The sequence below is a fragment of the Mustela lutreola genome, chromosome 9 (genome assembly GCF_030435805.1).
Source record: "Mustela lutreola isolate mMusLut2 chromosome 9, mMusLut2.pri, whole genome shotgun sequence".
Taxonomy (NCBI): domain Eukaryota; kingdom Metazoa; phylum Chordata; class Mammalia; order Carnivora; family Mustelidae; genus Mustela; species Mustela lutreola.
Window position 1 is genome coordinate 407,589 of NC_081298.1, and position 22,003 is coordinate 429,591.

The 22,003-nt window shown below is 58.8% G+C and overlaps 1 protein-coding gene across 2 annotated transcripts in view; it reads left to right on the plus strand.

The window, feature by feature from the left end:
* The first annotated feature begins 423 nt into the window (after positions 1-423).
* The window catches only part of ZBTB46 (zinc finger and BTB domain containing 46), a 60,713-nt gene continuing 39,133 nt past the window's right edge, over positions 424-22,003 (plus strand). For both annotated transcript variants that reach the window (XM_059133991.1, XM_059133992.1), the window contains exon 1: positions 424-620. The gene's annotated coding sequence lies outside the window, so the exon portion shown is untranslated. The remainder of the gene's footprint in view (positions 621-22,003) is intronic.

A 22,003-nucleotide genomic window follows, 5' to 3' on the forward strand; every position in this document is an offset into this window, starting at 1 on the left:
GGTCGGGGTGGCCTCGCCCCGAGCCTCATCTCGCGCAGGGGTGCTCTGCCCGCCGCTCGGCGCCCCCGCGGGAACCCGCGCCGGTGCTCGGAGACCCCCACGCCGCGCCGCCCCCGCCCCCCGCCAGCCCAGGGGAGGGGGCTTCCCACAATGCCCAGCGAGCTCCAGCCCGCACTTCCGCTGTCCGGCCGCCCACGGCGGGGGGGGGGGGCGGAGGAACCGACCCCCGCCGCGGCCCCCTCCCGCCCCGCGGCGCCGAGCCCGGGGCCCAGCGAGGGGCGGGGCCGGCGGCCGGGCCGGCGGGGGCGGGGCCCGGGGCGGTGGCCGCGGCCCGGGCGCAGCGCGGGCCAATCAGCAGCGGCCGGGCGCGCGCCGGGGGGCGGGGTCAGGGTCCGCAGGCGGGGCGCGCGCGCGGGCGGCGGGGGCCGCGGGGTTGGAGCGGGCGCGGGGGCGCGCGCCGGCCTGACGGACGGACGGACGGACAGACGGACGGAGCAGCCGAGGCGAGCGGGCAGCTCGGACCCGCCCGGACGCAGCGCTCGCCCGGCGGCGGCGGCGATCACCGGCGCCGGTCCGGCGGCCGCGGCGCCCGCCCTCGCCCGCGCCCCATGGGGTCACAGGTAAGCGGCGCCGGCTCATTGTCCGCGCGGCCGGGCAGGCGCATCGCGGCTGGGCCCGGCCGGGGCCGCTCTGAGCCCCGGCAGCTCCGAGCCGGGGCGCGCCCCCGCCGCCTGCCGCCTCGCGCCCCATGCGCCCCGCCCCGCGGGGGCGCCCTCCTGGCCCCGATCGGCGCGCCCCGGCTGCGGCTCCGGGGGCGGCGGTGGCGACCCGGCCCGGCTCCTGCCGATCCCCGAGCCCGGGTGGCTCGGGGCGGGGCGGGCGGGGGCGGCGCGGGGTCCCCGCGGGGCTGCGCGCGGAGGCGGTGGCGGCGGGGCTGCCCGGCGCCCCTCGCCCTCCGCGCCTCCTGCCGCCGCCGCCGCGATCCCTCCCCCGTCACCTCCGAAAGGGGAATTTTCCAGCTGGTAATTTCTGCTGCGTCAACGCCCGGCCCCAGGAGGCAGCCCAGGGGCGTCCTGGCGCCCCCCGCCCGCGCCGTCCCGCGCGCCCCCCGCCCGCGCCTCCGAGCCGCACCCGGACCCGCCCGCGCCGAGTTTGCCAAGAGTCGGAACTGCGGGAGGTGGGCGCGGGCGGGTCCCCGCGCCCCACCGGGCCTTGGGGGTCATTGTCTCCCCCTGACGCCGGGCACCGGCCTCGTCTCCATTTTAATTGCTGGATGAGCCAGGGCGCAGGGGCCTCGGGGCCGGGCGGCCAGAGGAGCGCGGAGGAGACGGGGCGCGCCGAGCGACCAGGGGCGCGCCGAGCGGACGGGGCGCGCGGAGGGAGCCGGGTCCGCCGCGAGCCGTGTCTTTGTTTCTCCGTAAATAGACATGTCAGTTTCCCAGGGTGGCACGAGTCACTGTCTGACAACTCAATCCCACGGCAAATGGGGAATTTTCTACGCCCGGAGGAGGGCTGTGGCTCGCTGGGCTTCCCCCGGCCCCGCTAACAAATTTATTATTCGTAGGTTTAACGGACCACGCACAATAGGGCTGGACGGAGGAGCCTGGGTACACACCAAAAGGGGTGAAGAACAGGTATTTTCTGACCCCGAGGAAATACAAACAAAAGAAAGTTTGACTGAGATGCTCAGCGCATTTCCCCACGCTTTCCGTGATACAATCTCAGCGACGCATTTGTCGAGGATTACGGTGGCAAGATTGTTATCAGCATTGTTTAAAGAAATGCTAATTAGGCAACGCGTTTTGCAAACTGCTGGGCGCGGACACCTGTGCACGGAGTGCTCGCGCGCATTTTAATGTGTCAGTTGTAGCATCTTTCCTATCGGATTTATTATCAAAGCTAACTTTCCGTTTGGGTGGCAGACTTGTGGATTCGCTCTGTGGCCGGCCGGCTCGTTGCCTGCACCGGGCAGTATTTCCACTCCGCAAGAATGGAAAATGGTGCGTTCATCAAAAGGAAACTTAGAGGAGGGTTTTTCACATGAATAATGAAGTAAACAGGAGTATTTTACCAGCTCCCGTCCTCTTGGTTTGTTTTGTGATAGTTTTAGATATTCCAACTGAAAACTTTGGGACGCCTTGTTCCCCCAGAAAGGGTTAAGTGAAATGCTAGGGGCACCTGGGCCGCAGGTACTGAGATTTCGGCCCTGGGTCCCCTACGAAGCCAGTGATTGTCTTCACGCCCTTTACTGAAGGAGAGAGGGGTGGTGGCTGAGTTTTCTCTAGAACACAGTGGAATGTACTCACTCATGGGCTATTCAGAAGCCCCCAATTCAGCCTTTCTTGGAGGCCAGCCTTGGGACATTTAATTAAGCCTCTCATTGACATCATCATGGGTGTAAGAATTTTGTTTTGATGCGATAGTTTCTGCTCAGGGTTAGCGGTTTTCTGTTTGAAAAGGCGTTGTTCCTGTGCTCAGCGCTGTGTCCACCCACTGTCCGGTGTTCGGGACTGGCTGGCCATTGCCTGCAGGGGCGCCCTCCCTCTGCGATGCTCTGTCCCCACTCAGTTATCCAGGGCAGTCCCTTGGACCCTTGCCCTGTGACACCTGTGGCCCGTTACCCTCATGACCCCTGTGTTCTGCGGGCACACAGTAGCACAGAGAGGAGGGGGTGAACTCCTGGAAAGGGCAGGACCACTCCAGGACTTGAGGAAATCCCTCAGCCTGTGGTCCCTTCACTGCCAGACGGGGTGTTATTTACAAACATGTTATACAAAATTAAGTTTTGACAGAGTGAACTTTCCAACCTCGTCCTTATGTGGGGCTTTTCAAATTAAGAGAAATTGGGCCACTCTGTCCCTGTGGTCTGTGTTTCTGGGACAGCTGTACAGCATTTCTGCTTTGTTCTCTACCAGAGGTCTTAGACCAGCCTCTAAGCGCCAAGGAGACCCATTTAGTGCTTGGTGTTTAGAAAGCGCCACGGCCCGGGAACCTGAGCTAATTCCTCACTGTGCCCAGGTGCCTTCTTGGCTGCTGTGTCAAAGTTCTAGAAGCCACTGCTCCCCCTCGTCATCGCTCACACCCGTGTCACAGCACCTGCCGCCACAGTTCCCTCTTCTGGGGTTTCACGCTCCTCCGTGACTCACGCTCTCATAACCATACAGGCTTTTTCTTCCTTCTGATCTAATATATTTTACCTTAAACTCTGTTCAGAGATGGCAGATTGTCAAGAATTCCCCTGTATGTCTGCCCCCTCCCCTGAAAAAAGAGATCTTTCCTGTTGCTACAAGTTTGCTTTAATGGCCTGGCTGTTAGGGATAAGTGGGTGATGACAAACCTCTATCCAGGCCACAGGACCAATGTAAATGTTTGAAACACGGTCTCATCCTGATCATGGTTCTCGTGTGTCCTCTGCCCCCAGCTCGGGCTGTGGCGTGGCTGGGGTCCCACACCATGAGGTCAGGGAAGGTTTCAGCCTAAAAACTTCGAGTATCTTCTGTATGCATACTCAGACTTTGTGTTCTGGTCTGCCGGTGATGGCACAGTATGGCTTGTGACATTATTTGCTGATGAAAAAGTCGTGGAAAAGAGAAATACCCTTTCCTAACAAACTAAAAAACTTGTGTATTGAAGGATAAAAGGAGCTGGTGGGGTCAGATTCGACCTTAGTATGATCTACACAAAGTTTTCTGTTCAGTTTTTTATCAGCAATGCTATCAAGTCATTTTCAGATTGAAAAATTACTAAATACTGGGGCGCCTGGGTGGCTCAATGGGTTAAGCCTCTGCCTTCAGCTCAGGTCATGATCTCAGGGTCCTGGGATTGAGCCCCGCATCAGGCTCTCTGCTCAGCGGGGAAGCCTGCTTCCCCCTTTCTCTCTGCCTGTCTCTCTGCCTGCTTGTGGTCTCTGTCAAATAAACAAAATAACATCTTTAAAAAAAAATTACTAAATATTTTTTTAACATCATTTGGACTTAGAAATTGCTAACCTAGATATTTTAGAGTAGAAATCGAGAAATACTGTTTACATATTTTTCAATAGTGTTCACAGAGTTTCTGTGTCTTGACAAGCGTGTGTTTGAGTCACATTAAATAGCTGTTCCCGGGCCTCTCCCTCATGACAACTCCCGGGGATTGTCAGTCCCCTAAAGGCTGCAATGGGCCAGCTTTTAGGCCCATTTTGATGATCTGTTGGGACAAGGTAAGCATTCCTCAGACACAAGAACCACTAATGTGACCCAATGTAGGTGACAGATGCTGGTGAAACAGCCCCAGAGCTCGAAGGGGGAACAGAGTGCAGACCAGCTAGTGGGGAAGGGGGCATCTGAATCCCCAAAGGCTGCTGGAGGGAAGGGGCATCATGCAGACTCCTACCCCATCAGGCACGGACCCTCTGGTCCAGACCTTGTGGAGCAAATTCTGTTGTGGCCTCTGCTTTGCCGAGGACGATGGCCAGTGAGAGTGCAGGACTGCACGACCGGCGGGTTCCGGGGGCACTGGGCAGTCGTGGTGGTTTTGGGTCCCGCCTCCCGCGGGGGCCCATAGGCCACTCCGGGTCTTTGGAAGAGCCGTGGGGAAGTGGTCCTTGGTCACCTGTAGCTGCTTCCGGGGGGGCCCTGTGTGGGCCTCTGCCTCTGCCCCGGCAGCACAGAGGTCTTCCCACTTGCCCGCAAACTAAGAAGAGCCCCACGTGTGTGGGGATCCTCGATTTTTAAAACGGCCTCATTTCTAAAGAGTTCGGACAGACTTGGTGCTCGCGGGTGCGAGCTCTGTTCTGTTTCCTCCTCTCCCATCTAACCTGCCGCTTCCCTGCAGGAAGGGAGGCCTCCCACCTGGCAGAGGGAGTGTCCCCCTTCACCGGCCAAGCACAGCTGAGGTCCCGTGTCCTCTTGCTTCTCTGTAGAAGCAAAGGAGGCATCTCAGTGTCCCGGGCCGCACGTGGAGGGTCTCAGAACCTGAGTCAGGAGCGCTTCCGTGGAAGGTGGACGTCCCACGGGGCCACCATGGCTGCTGGGGCTTTGGGCAAGTCCCCTTCTTAGTCTGGCCAGGTAACCTGGGGAGCGCGGGGGAGGGGTCTGACCTGGGGTCTTCTGTCCGTCCCACTCTGAACGTTCAGTCCTGCTGTCACGCCCGAGGTACGGAGAGCAGAGGGCTGGTGGCTCTTGGGTGGGCAGATCCTGCGCTGACCTGCGTGCCGAGCTGGCCCTTGTTTCTGGGGCACTGAGGCACTCGGAGAGGCGTTCTAGAGACATGCTCCCGCTCGCCGCCCGCCAGCCAGCGTGCACGCAGCGCCCAGAGCCGTCTGTCCAGGGTGGGACCGGCCGGGGGGACGGCGAGCGTGGAGGCCGCGGAGGAAGAGGGTGAGAGGCTTCAGGTGTGCCGCGACCTCTGAGGCATAGTCTGGGTCTCCTGGTCTTGGTGTGGCCCGGGTGACTCCGAGAACGGCGGATTTCCTCTCCTCCTCCCCGCGCACGCAGAGTAGCCTTTTGTCCGGGAAGCTCGAGGGCTGCTGGGCCTCCGAGACAAGAGCAACGTCTCGGCTTTGCTTCGAGGCGGAGAAGGCTCCCCCGGCGCAGGGCACCGTCTACCGGGCTTTTCGGGGCTCACCGGCTCTTCCTCGTCCTGCGGACCGGCCGCGGCCCTGACAGCGGTCCCGTGCCCTGGAGGGAACCTGCCCAGACCTGCTGCACCAGGCCCTGCCAACTGGGGAGGGGGCAGCGTCTCTCGGCCCCCTCCCCTGTGCTTCTCCAGGCGCGGGCGGCGTCACACCACCCTTCGTGTCCGGGTCCAGCTGCCGGGGCCCAGGAAGCCACCCCGTCTGTTGGGGACTGAATCCCTGTTGGCAGCTGGCCAAGGGGTCCCGGGGATTACAGGGCGAAGACCTTCTGCCTCCTTCTCTTGGGTTCCGAGAGGCCCACGGTGCGTGGCCAGCTGCAGGCATGGGCGCAGGGAGGCTCCCGCAGCCTTCCGCGAGCCCTCGGGGGCAGCATGCCCCGCGGACAGGCCGAGGCCCCCCTCCCTCCGGCTGGGCTCATGGCTCGTGTCCAGACTCAGAAGACTTGGCCCGGCGGCCCCGCCCTCAGCGGCGCCCCTGCCCTCGGCCCTGCGGCTGGTTGTGGGAGCACCGCGTTTTTCCTGGTTCGTTTCGGGTGTCTCTCAGCACTTCCTCCATCGGCTTCTGAAACGTCACAGGTGGGAGTTTCCCGGCACAAAGCTTCGAGGATGTGAGGTCCTGCGGACTGGGTCCGGCAGCTGGTGAGGGCTTGGGGCCTGCCGCAGGTCTTCTCAATTCTGAACATTTTTAGTAACATCATAGCCTGTCCTGTGATTTGGGGTGACTATTACTGGCCATGTGACTTCTGTAATTTTTTTATTTCTGAAGAGAAACTGAAGAAGACAGGAAATTTATTTTTTAAAGATTTTATTTATTTATTTGACAGAGAGAGATCACGAGTAGGCAGAGAGGCAGGCAGAGAGAGGAGGAAGCAGGCTCCCCGCTGAGCAGAGAGCCCGATGTGGGGCTCGATCCCAGGACTCTGAGATGGTGACCTGAGCCGAAGACAGAGGCTTAACGCACTGAGCCACGCAGGCGCCCCAACCCCGAAGTATTTTGAAGAGCTTTCCAGAGCTCCTTAGCAGACACAGTCTCCCCAGGAGCAGTACACGCGCGTCCACGACTGGCCCAGGGAGGCTAAACAAAGTGGTTTTTGATACTGGGTAAGCTTGACTTTCTCGGGTTTTCTTTCTTTTTTTTTTTTTTTTTTTTTTTTTTTAAGATTTTATTTATTTATTTGTCAGAGAGAGAGCAGTGGAAGGCAGAGTCAGAGGGAGAAGCAGGCTCCCCGCGGAGCAAGGAGCCTGATGTGGGACTCGATCCCAGGACGCTGGGATCATGACCTGAGCCGAAGGCAGCTGCTTAACCAACTGAGCCACCCAGGCGTCCCTCGGGTTTTCTTTCTTATGTTGGCAGAACGAGACCAGAACAAGGAGCGAGAAGGTGACACTGTCTTTGGACGTCCCTTTGAGCGACTGTTGGTTGAACAGGGGGCGCCTGGGTGGCTCCGTGGGTGAAGGGTCTGCCTCCGGCTCAGGTCATGATCCCAGGGTCCTGGGATCAAGTCCCCCGTTGGGCTCCCTGCTCAGTGGGGCGTCTGCTTCTCCCTCTGCCTCTGCCCACCCCCTGCTTGTGTGTGCGTACCCCCCCCACAAATAAATAAATAAATAGAATCTTTAAAAAGAGAGAGGAAGACCATTCTTCTCTTCATCTTGAGGTTGTGAGTTCAAGCTGCATGTTGGGTCTAGAGAGCTACCTAAATAAACTTAAAAATATTAAAAAGAGAGAGAGAAGTTGGCGTAATGCCCTGCTCGCTGAATGGGATCGGAAACGTGGCGAGGAGTCCAGATGCAACGGGCAGTCTTGAACTTGGCCTCTCCCCTGCTCGGGGTTTTGGGCCGCGGCGGCTACTGTGCTTTCTTCAAGCATGGTGGAAACCCCACCGGCCGCAGCCCTGCTCGCGCGACGGGTGGTGGGAAGGTTCTCTGTGGCCCTAACATGCTCTCACGATGGGGAGGGCCCTGAGTGTTCTCGGGTGTGCGTGCGCGCCCAGGGCCCCGAGGAGTAGGTCAGGCAGGGTCAGCACTGGGAAGCCTGCCGTGCCTGCGTGGGGCGGGCCTGCTGCCGCACAGAGCCCTCGTGCTCTGCCCCACTCCGGACGCGCTTCGCTCTTTCCCTTGAGGCCGGTAACCACGCCTTGGAGAAGGCACCCGCACACCAGGTTTGCTCGAGGTCATTCGTGGTCACCCTACTTTTTAACTTAAACTGATCTCTGCCTTGTCTTGAGTGAGAATAGTCATGAAATCACGAGTCTGATGTCTTGGTGGCTTTTTTGGGTACACACTGAAATGAACATGTAACTCTCAGTTTGGAGACGGGTTTGTCCGAGCCGACCGGAAGCTGGCCTTGGTGTCACCCTGGTGTGCGGCCCGCCCCCTAGGGGTTCGGGATACCCCTGGGTCCACCCTTCTGCTCTGTGTCTCAGGGGTGGCCCACACCCTACACTTCCCTTCTCAGGCTCACGCCGGCTGGGGAAGGACCTGTGCTTCGGCCCCGGCCACAGAACCATGGGCAGGGCTGAGGGGCAGCACCGCCATTCCTGCCTGGCCTGTGGATTCTGAACAGCAGCCTCTTGGCCACGTGGCTTTCCCGGGTGCGGGGGCAGAGTGTGTCAGCGGTTCTCCCCGTGGAGCCCCTCCGGAGCTTCCCCACACGCTGCTGAGTTGTTTGGGGTGGTAGCTGGCGGCACAGGGCATGAGGGGAGGAGCCCTTCCTGCCGCATGTCGGGCGGCCACGCAGGGAACAGGGATGTAGGTTAGGTCGCTGCTGGGAAGACCGTCCTGGGACTGTCGTAAGAAAGCCCCGTGAGCCTGGGGTCTACACACAGAGCTTCGTTCGCTCTTAGCCCTGGAGGCCAGAGGCCCAGGTCCAAGTGCCGGCAGGGCCACGCCCTCAGCAGAGGCTCCGGGTGAGGCTCCGTCCGCCTCGTCCGGTTGTGTGTCTGCCTGGGATCCTGGCTGTTCCTGGCCTGTGGATGGGTTGCTCCAGCATGTCCAGCCGTGTACACGCGTGGCCGCCTCCCCTGTGTGTCTAGATCAGTCACACTGACCCGACTTCCACCTAATGCGGTGATGCGCCTTCCAGACGCGGTCACACTCACAGGTGTGGGGTCAGGCTGGAGCGCGGCTTCCTGCAGGCCGTGGTCTGTCCCGGGCACGTCCGCGCCCGTGTTTCTCGGTCCTGCGTCACGCAGTCCTCTCAGTCGGCCGTTGTCCCTTCTGGGGACCGTGTAGGAGGCAGGTGAGAGCGTGCGGCAAGTCTGCACCCAGCCCCCGCCTGTCACCGGCGGGGCCCTTGCCAGCAGATGTGTGCTTCCGGGGAAGTGACAGAGACGGGCTGCAGAGGCGTGGACGGCCATGCCTGCTGTGGGCAGGTGCTGCGGGGCCCGTGCCAGGAGGCAGGTGACAGGGGTCGTGCGCTTTGGGGCGGGGGTGACTAGAGATGCAGCCACGGGCACCCCGTGGGCAGTGAGGGCAGCCAGCTGTTGTGGCCGCTCCGCAGCGGGTGGTGAGGCCCCTCTGGGCACCTGTCTCTGCCGGCTGAGTGCACGTGGGCCGCCTTCCCCACCCCCTAGAGCCAGGCAACCCGCGGGACCTACCTTTCCAGAATGTTCTTAATGCTTCTGCTGAGATACACCAGAAAATGCAGGATAGCAGCTGTTGAGACACAGTCTTTAAATTCAGAAAACCATGTCTTGTGTTGAAGTAACATGTAGAACTTAACACATCAAATAATACTGTTAAGTGGCTGGTCTGAAGCTCCGAATTGTGAAGTAGCTACAAGAGCCGGCCTGTTCTGTGGTCACTGCCGAAACCAGGGGCACGTGGGTGTGGCTGTTGTGCTTTAGTGTCCATGGTCAGAAAGATGTGGTCCCTCTACCGTGGACCCCTAGGTCCAGCCAGGAGGGTCGGAGGTCACTTAAGGAACTCAGGTGCTCTGTGCTCCCTGGATAGGCGGGGGAGGGGTGTCACTGCTGTCATCTCCGTTCATGCTTATGGCCCTCCCACAAGGAGCAGACCCGACGGGGAGTGGAGCAGTGGCCCCTGCAGACTTGTGTGAACCGTGGTCCACACGCATGAGCCATGGTCCGTGTGTGTGAGCCGTGGTCCGCGTGTGTGAGCCGTGGTCCGTGCATATGAGTCACGGTCTGCGTGTGTCTGAGCTGTGGTCCGTGTGTGTGAGCCGTGGTCTGCGTGTGTGTCTGAGCTGTGGTCCACGTCTGGTCTGTGTGTGTGTGTGAGCTGTGGCCTGCCTGTGTGTGAGCCTTGGTCTATGTGTGTCTGTCTCAGCTATGGTCTGCATATGTGTGTGAGCTGTGGTCCATGTGTGTCTGAGCCATGGTCCATGTGTGTGAGCTGTAGTCCGCATGTGTGTGAGCCGTGGTCTGTGTGTGTGTGAGCCGTGGTCTGTGTGTGTGTGAGCCGTGTTCCACGTGTGTCTGAGCCGTGGTCTGCGGGATCTGACATCAGATCAGTCTCTTGCGCGTCTGCATCTCTAAATCAGAGATTCTCCCAGAACTGGAGAAGCTGTGCGGTTCCTCCATAACCAAAGTGTTATATACGTGCCTCCGACGTCTTTAGATGTGGGCAGAATTGGAGACAAGGTCCCATCGCCAGTTGCAGTGCTTCCCCTCTGCTCCTCTGGCTTTGCTGTCCTCTGAGTCTTGCTCCGGTGGGTGTCACTCAGGCCGCGTCCCCTGCAGGGCTCCGCCAAGTGTGGCTGAGACTCGCACTCACGCACCCACAGCTCATCTCGGCTGCCACACCTGGCCTGGGTTCCATGCTCCTGTGGGGCCCCATGTCTTCACGCTGGACTGGAGTCTGGACACATTCCACTGGAGGTGGCAGCTCAGAAACGGCACTTTTTTTTTTTTTTTAAAGATTTTATTTATTTATTTGACAGACAGAGATCCCAAGTAGGCAGAGAGGCAGGCAGAGAGAGAGGGAAGCAGGCTCCCTGCTGAGCAGAGAGCCCGATGCGGGACTCGATCCTAGGACCCTGAGACCATGACCTGAGCCGAAGGCTCAACCCACTGAGCCACCCAGGCGCCCCAGAAACGTCACTTATTCTGTTTGATACCATGTGTTTGCGGAGAGACCTTGTGTGCTGGCCTTGCTGGTGGGATCCTGCGACCTGGAGGAGCCCCTTCCTGTCCCCCTGTGATGGTCCCTGAGACTAGGCGTGGGGGGAAGGGGTGCGGGGGGCACGGGTGGTGCAGCCCGTGGCCATCGGGATGTTCAGTTTGTGGGGTGCCCCAGTGGCTCTGTGGGCTGGGTGTCCGACTCCTGATCTCGGCTTAGGCCTCACAATGCAGGAGTGTGCGGGCTCGATCCCACGGCACTGAGATCATGTGAGCCCTCCAGGTGCCTCTGGTCTGCTCTGGGTTCAGAGATGTACATGGAGTTTGCAAAATAATTACCACCTATATAAGTTTTCTTTTAAAATTTGAGATTTGGGGGTGTCTGGGTGGTTCAGTCGGTTGAGCCTCTGCCTTCGGCTCAGGTGGTGATGCAGGGTCCTGGGACTGAGCGCTTGGGGCTCCCTGCTCAGCAGGGGGTCTGCCCCCTCCTGCCTACTTGGGATCTCTGTCCAACAAATAAATAAAAATCTTTAAAAAAATTTGAGATTTGTCGTCGGTTAATAACCTGCAAGAACATCTCTAGATTCGTTCCATCTCCTGGAGGCCCCACTTCTCTTCGTGTTGGTCTTCCTTCAGTTTTCACTGAGACACAAATTAAATTTCCCTCGGCCTCTCCTTTGGTATGTGGGAAACGTGGGTGAGTAGTTTTGCTTGAGTTCGGAACTTTCCTGTTAGTGAGAGAGTTTGTCGCAGGGTGGTCCCTGCGGCGGGGGGCCAATGCTGGAGCCTGTCTGCGTTTGGAGGGCTGCAGGTCTTTCCTTTTGAGTATTTTGATGGAGGCTTCTCGTTTTCTTCGGAGTCGTGAGCTACTCTTACTTAGTTGTCTTCCCAGATGGGTCAGTTTACCCACAGCCGGCACCGGGACTGAGGAGTGTGAGGGCGGACCGCCCCGGAGCCTCGGCAGCGGATGGAGTCGGTGCACGGCCGGACGGCCCGGGTTTGCTTCTAGAAGTCCCGTATCATGGAGGGAACGCTGGCATTCGGCAGAGCTGGGGAGGAATGTGGGTTTGTTCACCAGCACTGTTCACACACAGCTTGCTGGGTCCTCAGAGATGAGAAGGACCAGCCGCGCCCCTGTGGTCTCCCTCCTCCAACCCCAGCAAGTGCGGATCCGGCGGGTTGGCCTAAGCTCAGCACTCGGCAGGCCTGACCGGGCCCCTCATGCTCACAGGCCGGTGTGTGGGACCTCACTCGTGTCATCCTGCTCAAGGTCACTTACCCGCCACCCTCTTTCCTGCATCGCCAGTTGGACGATGGCAATGGGTTTAAGGGGACCTGAGAGGTGTCCCACGTGCCAGCCCTTTGTCCAAGCGCAGAGGGAAATACCAGTTGCGAAACTGGCAGTCAGACTGCTTGTGCCCAGGGCCCTGCTGAGGGATTTCCTTTTGCTCCTTGGAAGTCAGAGCGGAGGTCCCGGGGCTTTGCCAGGCCCTCTGTGCCACGTGGTCAGGTCAGGAGCCGTCTGTGTCCTTGTGGGGGACCCTGCGCCCCACGGTTCCAATGTTCTAGATGAACCACAGGCTTTGCAGGGTTTTGGGATGCAAGGAGGCAGACTGTCCTTGGTCCCGAACGGAACATTTGTACGAGTCCAGCACAGGCTCCCCTGCGGTGCTTCCAGCCACAGACAGGAGTGAACAGGGCTTCGTGCCGACTTCTCTCTACGGAGGCTGCGCTCCTCCTCCTGGACTAATTTCACGCGCTAGCCTGCTCCCTGCAGGGGCCGGGTGGGCTCGGCTGTTGGGTTTGAGTGTTATGAGTGAGCACCTGGCCCTGCGAGGAGACGGGCTGTGCCCAAGCATCTCAGGGTCCATGTTCTCAGCTGTCATTCCCTTCCATTTACTTGTTACTAACCTCTGAGTTTCAACGTAAACAACGTTTCTTGTTCACCTAAATCGGGTCTCGTTCGCTTTTAATATGTCGAATTCTGCTTGGCTGTTTTCTGGTTGTCAGGCCTTTGGGTGATTTCTTACTTCTTGCCATTATAAATAGAAGTGCTGGCAGCATCTTTGAGCAAATTAGCATTTGGGGTCATTTCCTTGGGGTAGTGTTTCCCAAACGTGGAATTACTGGTCAGCGACACCCACGTCTTGTTGTGCCACGCTCTGTGGGCCATGCTCCAGAAGGACCGTGGCTCCCAGCTCTGTAGTGGCCTGTGACCACCTTCACTGGGTTGCACGACTTCGTGTTAATTTTTCAGCCTCGTGCACACAGACATTTCCTTGGACATCGTCTCTCAGAATGGTACGTTTCCCTCAGCTTGCTCTAGGTATTGCCTAGATACCTTCGAAGGTTTACTGTCAGGTTCCAGGATTAACTGACACGGGCTGGGGGGCTCACCCAGTGCCCTGCCCAGACCAGCCTCTGGTGTCCTCCCCATGGGGACTGGGAACAGGAGCGTGCGCGGATTTGGTGATGAAGGTAGATGACGCCTGGGCTGTGTGGTACAGACCCTTGTTCCTGAGGGCTTTGCCACACAGGGCTGCCCACCACCCCAGCGAGTGTGTCCTGGACCCCCGGCTGTGCCGGTGCCGTTCCCAGAGCAGGACCCCTCCCGCAGGCTGCCCAGAGGCCAGCACTCTCGGTGCCCACTTCTTCAGCTGTGGACACTGCCCGCAGGACAGACCTGCAGAGCCCCTCTTGTGCCCGTCCTGTCCCCCCACAGTACTGAGTAGCCCCCTCGAAACCCAGGGCTTTCCTTGAGAATTGGGAATTTCACTTCAAGGGCTTTGGGGCTGGTCCCAGGGAAAGAGGGGCTTCCCTGGGAGAGGCCCTGTCTCCCTCGTGTCCCAGGGTGCCTTAAGCTTTCCCCACCCCCACTCCAAGCCCACAGGTTCCCTGGGGGCAAGAACCAGCCCCTCCCCCAGGACTCCTTCCGCAAGACACCCCCCCTCCCGGGGGCCCGCTGGCCAGGTCGGCCCCAGCTGGCCTCTGGCCTTCATCATGCGCCCCTGCCTGGGCCCCCTGCGGCCTGGCCTGTGCCCCAGCTGGTGCTGCTCTCAGTTGGGGGCTCCCCTGGCCGCTGCGGGGATGCCGGGAACCAGTCATCTGTTCCCTGCTGGGACCTGGCCAGTTCTGGGACCCACCGTGTTGATGTCTGTGTGAGTTCGGGGAACTGACTGATCCATCACTGGGGGCCATGCGGTGGGGGTTGGGCTTCCCTGCCGCTGGCCTCTGCTCCGGCTGGGAACGTTGGCTCACTCGGCAGCTGTCCGTCTGTCCGTCCATCGCTCGTTCGGTGTGTGAGGAGTGCTTGCCTGGGAAGGGCCTGTGCCATCTCTGCAGCACTGAGAGCCGTGCTTGGAATGTCCGATCGGCCCGCCGAGGTTCTGCTGGGTACCGGCGCCGCCCTGCGCTGGCGTCCCGGATGCCGAGGGGGCTTGTGCTGCCTGCTGCCTGCCTCAGACGTGCGCTTGGGGTGATCCAGGCCCAGGGGCTCAGGAGTGGGACCCCTGTGCCCCCACAGCTCCTCTCCTTGTCAAGTGTACAACTTCCTAGGAAGGAGCATCTAAATAAAGGTCTAGCGTGTTACTAGATGGGAGCAGATGTTGCAAAATGTTTCAAACTGGTCAGTCTGGTTCAGGGGTAGGTGGGAGTTCCTGAATTATTCCTACAACTTTTCCAATAGTTGCAAAGTGTTTCAAAACAAAAAGTGGACCCAGCCGGAGCCGGGGGAAGGGCTTCACCTGCTGCTGGAGAGCCTGCATTGCTTCTAGCTCCTTCCCTGTGTGGGGTCTATTTTTGTCTTGGTGGCAGGGAGCACAAGTGTGTAGAGTTAACATTTCAAGTCACAGCACATCTCAGGTTTAAAATTCACAGACATAGTTTTCCTGGCTTGGGAAGCCGATCAGCCTTCTTTTTAAGAAAAAAAAAAAAAAATTGGGGCGCCTGGGTGGCTCAGGGGTTGGGCCTCTGCCTTTGGCTCGGGTCGTCATCTCAGGGTCCTGGAATCGAGCCCCGCATCGGGCTCGCTGCTCAGTGGGGAGCCTGCTTCCCCCACTCTCTCTCTGCCTGCCTCTCTGCCTACTTGGGATCTCTGTCTGTCAAATAAATAAATAAAATCTTCTAAAAAAAAAAAAAAGAAAAAGAAAAAAATTAAGTGTGGCTTTTCCTGGGGCTTTTGTGACAATGTATCACCAACTGGGGCTTAAAACAACAGAGAAGTGTTCTCTGGCCACTCTGGGTTGGGAGTTGAAGTCAGGGCCCAGGGTTCCCGGGGAGGGTCCGTCCTGCCCTCCGGCTCTCGTGGCTCCAGGCCCGGCGCTGTGGCACCATGGCTCTGTCTCTGCCTCTGTCTTCACAGGGGCGTCTCTCTGTGTGTTTCTGTCCAGATTTCTCCTTTCTATAAGGACACCAGTGCCACTGGGTCATGACCTCATCTTAAACCTTGGTTAAGTCTTCAAAGACCCTATTTTCTCAAATAAGGTCCCGTTCATAGGTGTTGGGGGTTGGGCCTTCAACATGGCCCACCACAGTGAGGGCCTGCATCGTCCCTGGCTTTGCTGCCAGCTGGTGGGAACGTCAGAGCCCACCCCAGAGCGTGTGCGCTGTCACATCTGGAGCCGTGTCTCCCGGGCACCGATGACACGGAGCTGGCATGTCCCAGGGAGTGTGGCTGGTTGGCAGCAGCCTGACCGTCCACCTGTAAGGCCACCAGCCCACGAGCTCCTTCTTCTCCCAGCACTTAGTGTCGGATGTTTAAACGACGTTTCTGGGGGGGCGCCTGGGGCTCAGTCGGTGAAAGTTCTGCCTTCGGCCCAGGTCATGATCCTGGCGTCCCAGCGTCAGGCTCCCTGCCCAGCGGGAGACCTGCTCTTCCCGTTCCCTCTGCCACTCCCCCGACTTGTGCTCTCTCTCTCTCTCTGTCTCTGTCTCTCAAATAAATAAATAAATCCTAAAAAAAAATTCCCTGAATTCAACGGGTAACTCAGTCCTGCAGGTCTCACGTGACAAGGATGGTTGTGTTGGCCTAAATGTGTGTTGGAGCGAGCCTGCGGCGTGTGAAGTGTGGGTCCCGTGCCCAGAAGCTCCTGGACTCAGCAGCAGAGGCTCGGGGACTGTTCTGGGAGCTCCGGGAAGCTTCTGGGAGGAGGAGGCAGTGTCTGGCGGTTGGAGGGCTTGCTATCCCTCTTCCGTTCTGTGCAGAATTGGCCTTTATCAGTCAGACCTGTTAAATTAGCACGTTTGTACTGCCCGATGCCTCACGCCTAAGCAGAACGAGCTAAAAGGAGCCTAACTGCCCGTTAAGACCAAGCATGGTTTAAAGAAGAAGCATCCAGAACGAGACTAGGTCTGGCGGGATGTGTCTGGGAGAATGAGCACAAAGCCCTGACCTCTTCCCCTTTCTTTTCCCAGCCCACAAGACACATCCCCCAGACCAGCTTCCCAGCAGCGGAAGCCGAGAAACTGGAAGTCAGAGCGGCCGTCCTCAGGCGGGCACACGGGACTGGCCTGTATCTGGGGCCTCTCTCCAGAACTGCGACCCTGTGCAGCCCTTTTCTGACCTTCCCTACCCCTGGAGCACGGTCCTGTGTGCCAGGACTTGAATGAGGGCCTCTCCCCTTGAAGTGCTGGTCTCTGGGTCCCCTTCTTGGTGGCTGGTGCCCCCACCACCTCGAGGCCTGGCAGAATCCCTGACCACTGTGGCACTTGGCTCTCGGCTTGTTCTGGGCCTCTCGCTGGCCCGGCCAGCGCTCTCATGGGGACTTCCTAAGGCCTCTGTTTTGAGGTCTCGCGTGCACTTGGAACCGTCCTGAAACATAGGCTCGATGTCTCTCAGCGGTTCTGTGGCCGACTAGGTTCTTCTTGTCCATGTGACATCAGATAGGCCTGAGTCCCCCAGGAGCCGGGCTGGAACCGCCAGGCGGTGGCTCAGTGGTCTTGTACCTGGTGGGGTCAGGGTGTGTCGGGGATGCTCGGGTGGCCCTTTGTGCCACACTTGTCTTAGGTCAGCTCCTGCGACTGAGTAGCTGGGCACAGACTTGTCCACCTACAGGGATGGACATTGGCGGCTCCTTGAGGCTCAGTCCCAGGCCAAGGTCTGTGAGGGAGGGGCTGCTCTAGGCCCTGAACTCTGGGATGGTGGCTTGTGGGGGGCCTCTTCAGAGACCCGTGCTGCCCTCTAAATGTATGCTTCTCCCTAAGTCGCCCCTGTGAGTGGTTTGTACCCCACTCTGGGGAGCTGCCCCTGCCCAGCCCCTCCACAGCAGCTTTATGCTGTTCTAGAATCATCCCTGCGGTGACTTTGGGCTTCTGGGGGGGCACCCTGTGTGGGATCCTCAGCCTTGGGTGGGTTCCGGGCCATGGCAGGCAGGTGCACGGGTTGATTTCAGCCTGGAATCTCTGCCCTGCTTAGACATGCACTCGGAGGGTCTGCAGTGGAGGCCAGGGGGTTTGGACAGGGGGGCACCTCGGCACAGGCCAGGGTGGGGGGTGCCCCCGAGAGAGGAAGTGACTTGAGGCAGGTAGGGCGGCCCGTGGTGGGTGGGGGCACTCCAGGCTCCCCGAGGACGAGGAACCGAAAGAGGCACAGAGGAGGGGCCGGAAGTGGGGTGGGCCTGCCCCATGGCGGGAGAGCGGCCAGGTTTGCATTTTTAGCTCAAGCCAGGGGCAGTGTGGAGGATGTGGAGGCCTCCAGCCCCGCTCACCGGTTTGTGTTCAGCAGAGAAAGTAAAGGGATAGCATGTCCCCCGTCACCGGCCACGACCTGACGTGCGGGGAGTCCGATCTGTAAAGACATTTCTCCTTGTGGGTCCCTACCCTTGGCATTTCAGAGCACAGGGACCATCGGAACAGCCCAGACTGTGGAAATAACATCCACGTGCAGAGCTTGGAGCCGAATTTCAGGGCAGCTGAGCTCTGCCCGCGGACGGGCAGGGCTGGACAGAGAGCCCCTTCCCCTGGGATGAGATTGCTTCTCCTCTTGTCCGAGTGCCGTGTGGCCCTCGGTGGCCATCCTTGGCAGACGTGCACAGTGTGTGTGTGCGCGTAGCTGCCTAACACAGACCGCGGACCCACGTCTCCGCGCGGAGAGCTCTTCTCTCCCTGGCCTGGCGGCCCACGTCCTCCTTGGGGGCACCTGTCCCTGCGTCTCCGTTGTGTACGGACACCACCCGTCCCGTCAGACCAGGGCCCTCCTAGAGACCGCGGCTGAACCAACTGTACCTGCAACCGCCCCGCCGCGAGGAAGGCCGTGTGCCGAGAAGGGGGTTAGGAGCCCGACAAATGAATTTTAGAGGACAAAAGCCGCCGTACAACAGATGGCAACAAACGGGCCCAGGTTTGCAGTTGAGCAAGGACAGAGGTCCAGTCGCCTTTACCGAAGCGCAGTTTACATACACCGACTGCGGCATTTAAAGTGCCTCTGAGGGGGTCTGCACACAGTGGGGACACAGTCGCGGAGGACGCCGGCCACGGCCCCAGCCCCGGGTTAGCTGGTGCGCTCCAGGCCTCCATAGAAGGCGGTGCGCTCCACATGCTAGCCGTGCGTGGCGTCTGTCACTCCCCACAAGCCCCCGGAGATTCACGCGTGTCTGAGAGTGACACTAGGCACGGGGCTGGGGACACGTGGATGCCTTCCTGCTGAGTGTGTCCGTGGGTCGGAACGCGCCCCACTTCCCCATGTCCCTGCGGGCGCATACGAGTGCCATTGCTGGGTTTGGGGGTTACCCGGGCCGTGTCTGCACGCAAGCCCTCATGGGGGCTGTGCTCCCGGGCTTCTCGTCCTGGCGCCTGTGTGGCCACTGTCGCCTGCATCTCCCTGAGGCCTGAGGACGTTGACCACCTTTCCACTGTCTGCCGGCTCAGGTATCTTTCCTGTGATGTGACTGTTCGAAATGTGATGCATTTAAAAAATCCCACCAAAATAACTCCAAGGGCGGTTTTGGTGTAGTGAGGCTGGCCCAGACGTCTGTGGGGCCACCGTCTGTACCCCGTGGGGTTTCTGTGGGGCAGGAAGATCATGTGGCTTGGTTCTAGCACTGGAGGTGTCTTGGTTCCACTTTTAAACAGTATTTGTCTGTTAGATGACATTTAACAGAGAAACTTAAATAAGCTTAAATTGAGCTAAACCGACACATGGACTCGCGCAAGTTCCAGGTTAGAGGTAAGAAGGTGAGGGAACATCTCGGTTTGTGTGTGTGTTTGAGAAGGACACGCATGCCTTACAAGTCATTCCAAATTAGACATGGGCTTTTCTGGAGTGGGACTCAGTGACCAGCCCTGGAGGGTCCTGCCGGCTGGTGGGGCTGACCTGATGCTTGTTTGCTAGTAACAAGGACCCCAGGTCTACGTTACGCCTGCTGTTGTGGGAACCAGTCGTCTTCCCAGTGACGCTCCTTGCGGATGAGAGGAGCAGGGGACCCCAGCCCGGTCCCTGAGCTCAGGACACACAATGCATTGAGCGACACGCATTCACAGCAGACTGCGTGGTTCTGGTGCCTTCTGAGGCCTTTGGATTCTCCCCGTGCAGCACCAGCCGTCGGGTGACAGGCGGAACAGGTACGAAACGTACGTCTCCAACAGGACAGACTCTGCTGACAACTGTAACTCCCCAGACGGCCAGAGATCGGGGCGCCCTGTACCAGTCCCTTAGGGAGCTGCCCGGCCCTCAGCATTCTGGACGCCCGAGTCAGAGCCAGCGGGGAGGAGGCTGGCAGAAGCCAGTTCCGGCGCTTGGGACGGAGCGTGCCGTTCTCTGTGCTGGCACCGTGGCATCCGTATCCTTTCCCTTGGGTCGCCACGCCGAGTCGTCTCTGGAGCCTGCACGGGACAGTGGGACGGGCTTGGTTCTGAAGCTGGCTCCTTGGTGGCCAGGAGCTCGGTGTCTTTGAGCTTTGGGTGTATTGGCAGGTCGGGGTCGCCGCCCATCTTCTCTGGAGGCTGCGGGGTTGGAAATGTCACCTGAGTGTCACACACATATTGCCTCCTTCGTTGGGAGTCTTGGTGACTAGCACTGTCCACCGTGTCCCCAGTTGTCCATGCTAAGGGGTCCCAAGTCCGCATCAGTCCCCAGCGCTGCTCAGGTGACACGATCTCTGAAGTCTGGTCTGGAATGTGGATCCAAGCTAGTTTGGTAGCAAAGTGGTTCTGTTTATGAGTGATTCCGTCTGAAGCAGCATCTCTCAACAGCATCTCTCGATCAGCAAGCTCTAAGTGGGGAACCTAGAGGAGAAATAACGCGAGTTTGGAAAACCAGGAGGGGAAGGGTGCAGCTTTGTGGAGTCCTCAGCTGCCGGGCTGCTGATAGAGCACCTCACCCGCCCTCAGACCCTGACCTCACAATGCTTGGCATCTGGACCACAGCTCCTCTTTGAAGGACCCCGTACTCAGGAGGGCACTGCTCACGGGCCCTGGAATTCGTGAGCGTGGCCAGTGCTCCGCGGAGCAGCGCAGGTAACGCAGGGATGACGGGTCACCTGTCCACAGGTGTGTGTCCGCGGCCAGGCTGGTCTCCATGACCTGCTCTACGTCCCAAGGGCAGGCGCGCTCTCTTGCCCTCAGAGAGGAACCGCCGTGAGCAGGCTTTCATCTCAAGGCTGCATCTTACCTGGCCGGCCAGCCGTTACTCAGCAGGACACCTGAGCTCGGGTGCGCGGGACTCCCAGGAGCCCTTACTGATGGGAGAGTTATCAGCTTTGTAACGCGAATTCCGTGGTTCTCCTCAAGCTACATTTTTAAAAAATGTACCCTTTTTAAAAAATATATATATTTTCTTCATTTATTTGAGAGAGAGTATGAGCAGAGGCAGAGTGAGAAGCAGGCTCCCCACTGAGCAGGGAGCCCGATGGGGGGCTCCGTCCCAGGACCCCAGGATCATGACCTGAGCCGAAGGCAGACACTTAACTGAATGAGCCACCCAGGTGCCCCAGACCAACTCTGTGTACCCTTACTATTTTCATAGGAGACTCCTGTTTTAGACTCCCTCTTTTTAATGTACAAGTAACTTTTTCCGTAATGGAAATTGTACGGTTTTTCTACTATGAGCGCTGTGTAAAGTGCATAGCTGGTTCTTAAGCTGCCCAGATCGAATAATAACTTATTTTACAGCTTTCCACAGAAGTTGAAATTATTTTAGAAATGCAAATCCTGGGGCATCTGGGTGGCTTAAGCATCTGCTTTCAGCTCAGGTAATGGTCCCAGGGTCCTGGGATGGGGCTCCCTGCTCTGCGGGAGCCTGCTTCTCCCTCCCCACTCCCCCTGCTTGTGTTCCCTCTCTCGCTGTCTCTCTCTGTCAAATAAATAAATAAATAAATAAACTCTTAAAAAAGAAATGCAGATCCTATGAGGTAGTTGTTCCTTGTATAAAATGGTGTTTTATTTCCTTTCCGTGGTTCATCCTGATTCTTGCGGGGTCTGTTTTGGTGGCGAGTAGAGACTTAGTATTCGTACGGGAAACCAGGAGATGGTGTGTACCGCTCGCTGATTGGAACTCAGGATCCCGAGGCCGTTGATGCTCCCATCACATGGCCAGGAACCAGGTGCCACTTCCCGAGGCCTCCAGGCATTAAACTGGCGCCTGTAGTTTCCATGGTGGTTTTCCTCAACTTGAAGCACCTCTCGGACCCTCCCTCGACGTGTGGCTCCTCTGTGTCTGCAAGGTTGGGCTGGAGGAATGAAGTCACTCCTGGGTGGAACCCCTGTCCTTGTCACGCCCTTCTGTCCCGACTCAGACAGTGTGGGGTGGGGACCACCCCTTGGTTTGTGACTCCCCTCCGGGGGCTCTGGGGCTCAAGGTCAAGAGCCGCTGGTGCCATCCGAGCACGTGACCCTTCCCCACAGCCCGTTCCGGACCTGCTTCCTGTTTCTCCTTCTTGGTGGCCAGGCCTCATCGGGGACAGGTGTGGCTGCCGAGCCCGCAGGCAGCGTGCAGAAGCAGCGTGCTAACTCCCGGCCTCTGATGCTGGGGCAGCGGCCTGGGCTCTGAGCTGCGTCCCAGCGCTTGGCCGGCCGGGACGAGGGAACAGGTGCTGGGGTCCCTGGGGCACCAGCTCTGCCAGTGCAGGTGCCTCCAGCAGGAAGGAGTGAGGAGGCTTGTGGGGAGGGCGTCCCGGACCCGGCCAGCTGAGGGAGATGAGAGCCTTTCGCTCTCTAGCCTGTCTTCCTAGCCTGGGAGTGGGAAACCAAATGACCACTTTTCTCACTGGGCATTTCATGTCACTTCATTTCATTTCATTTATTTTTAAGAAATGAGACCTTTTATTTTTTAAGATTTTATTTATTTGACAGAGAGAGAGAGGGCTCGAGTAGGGGGA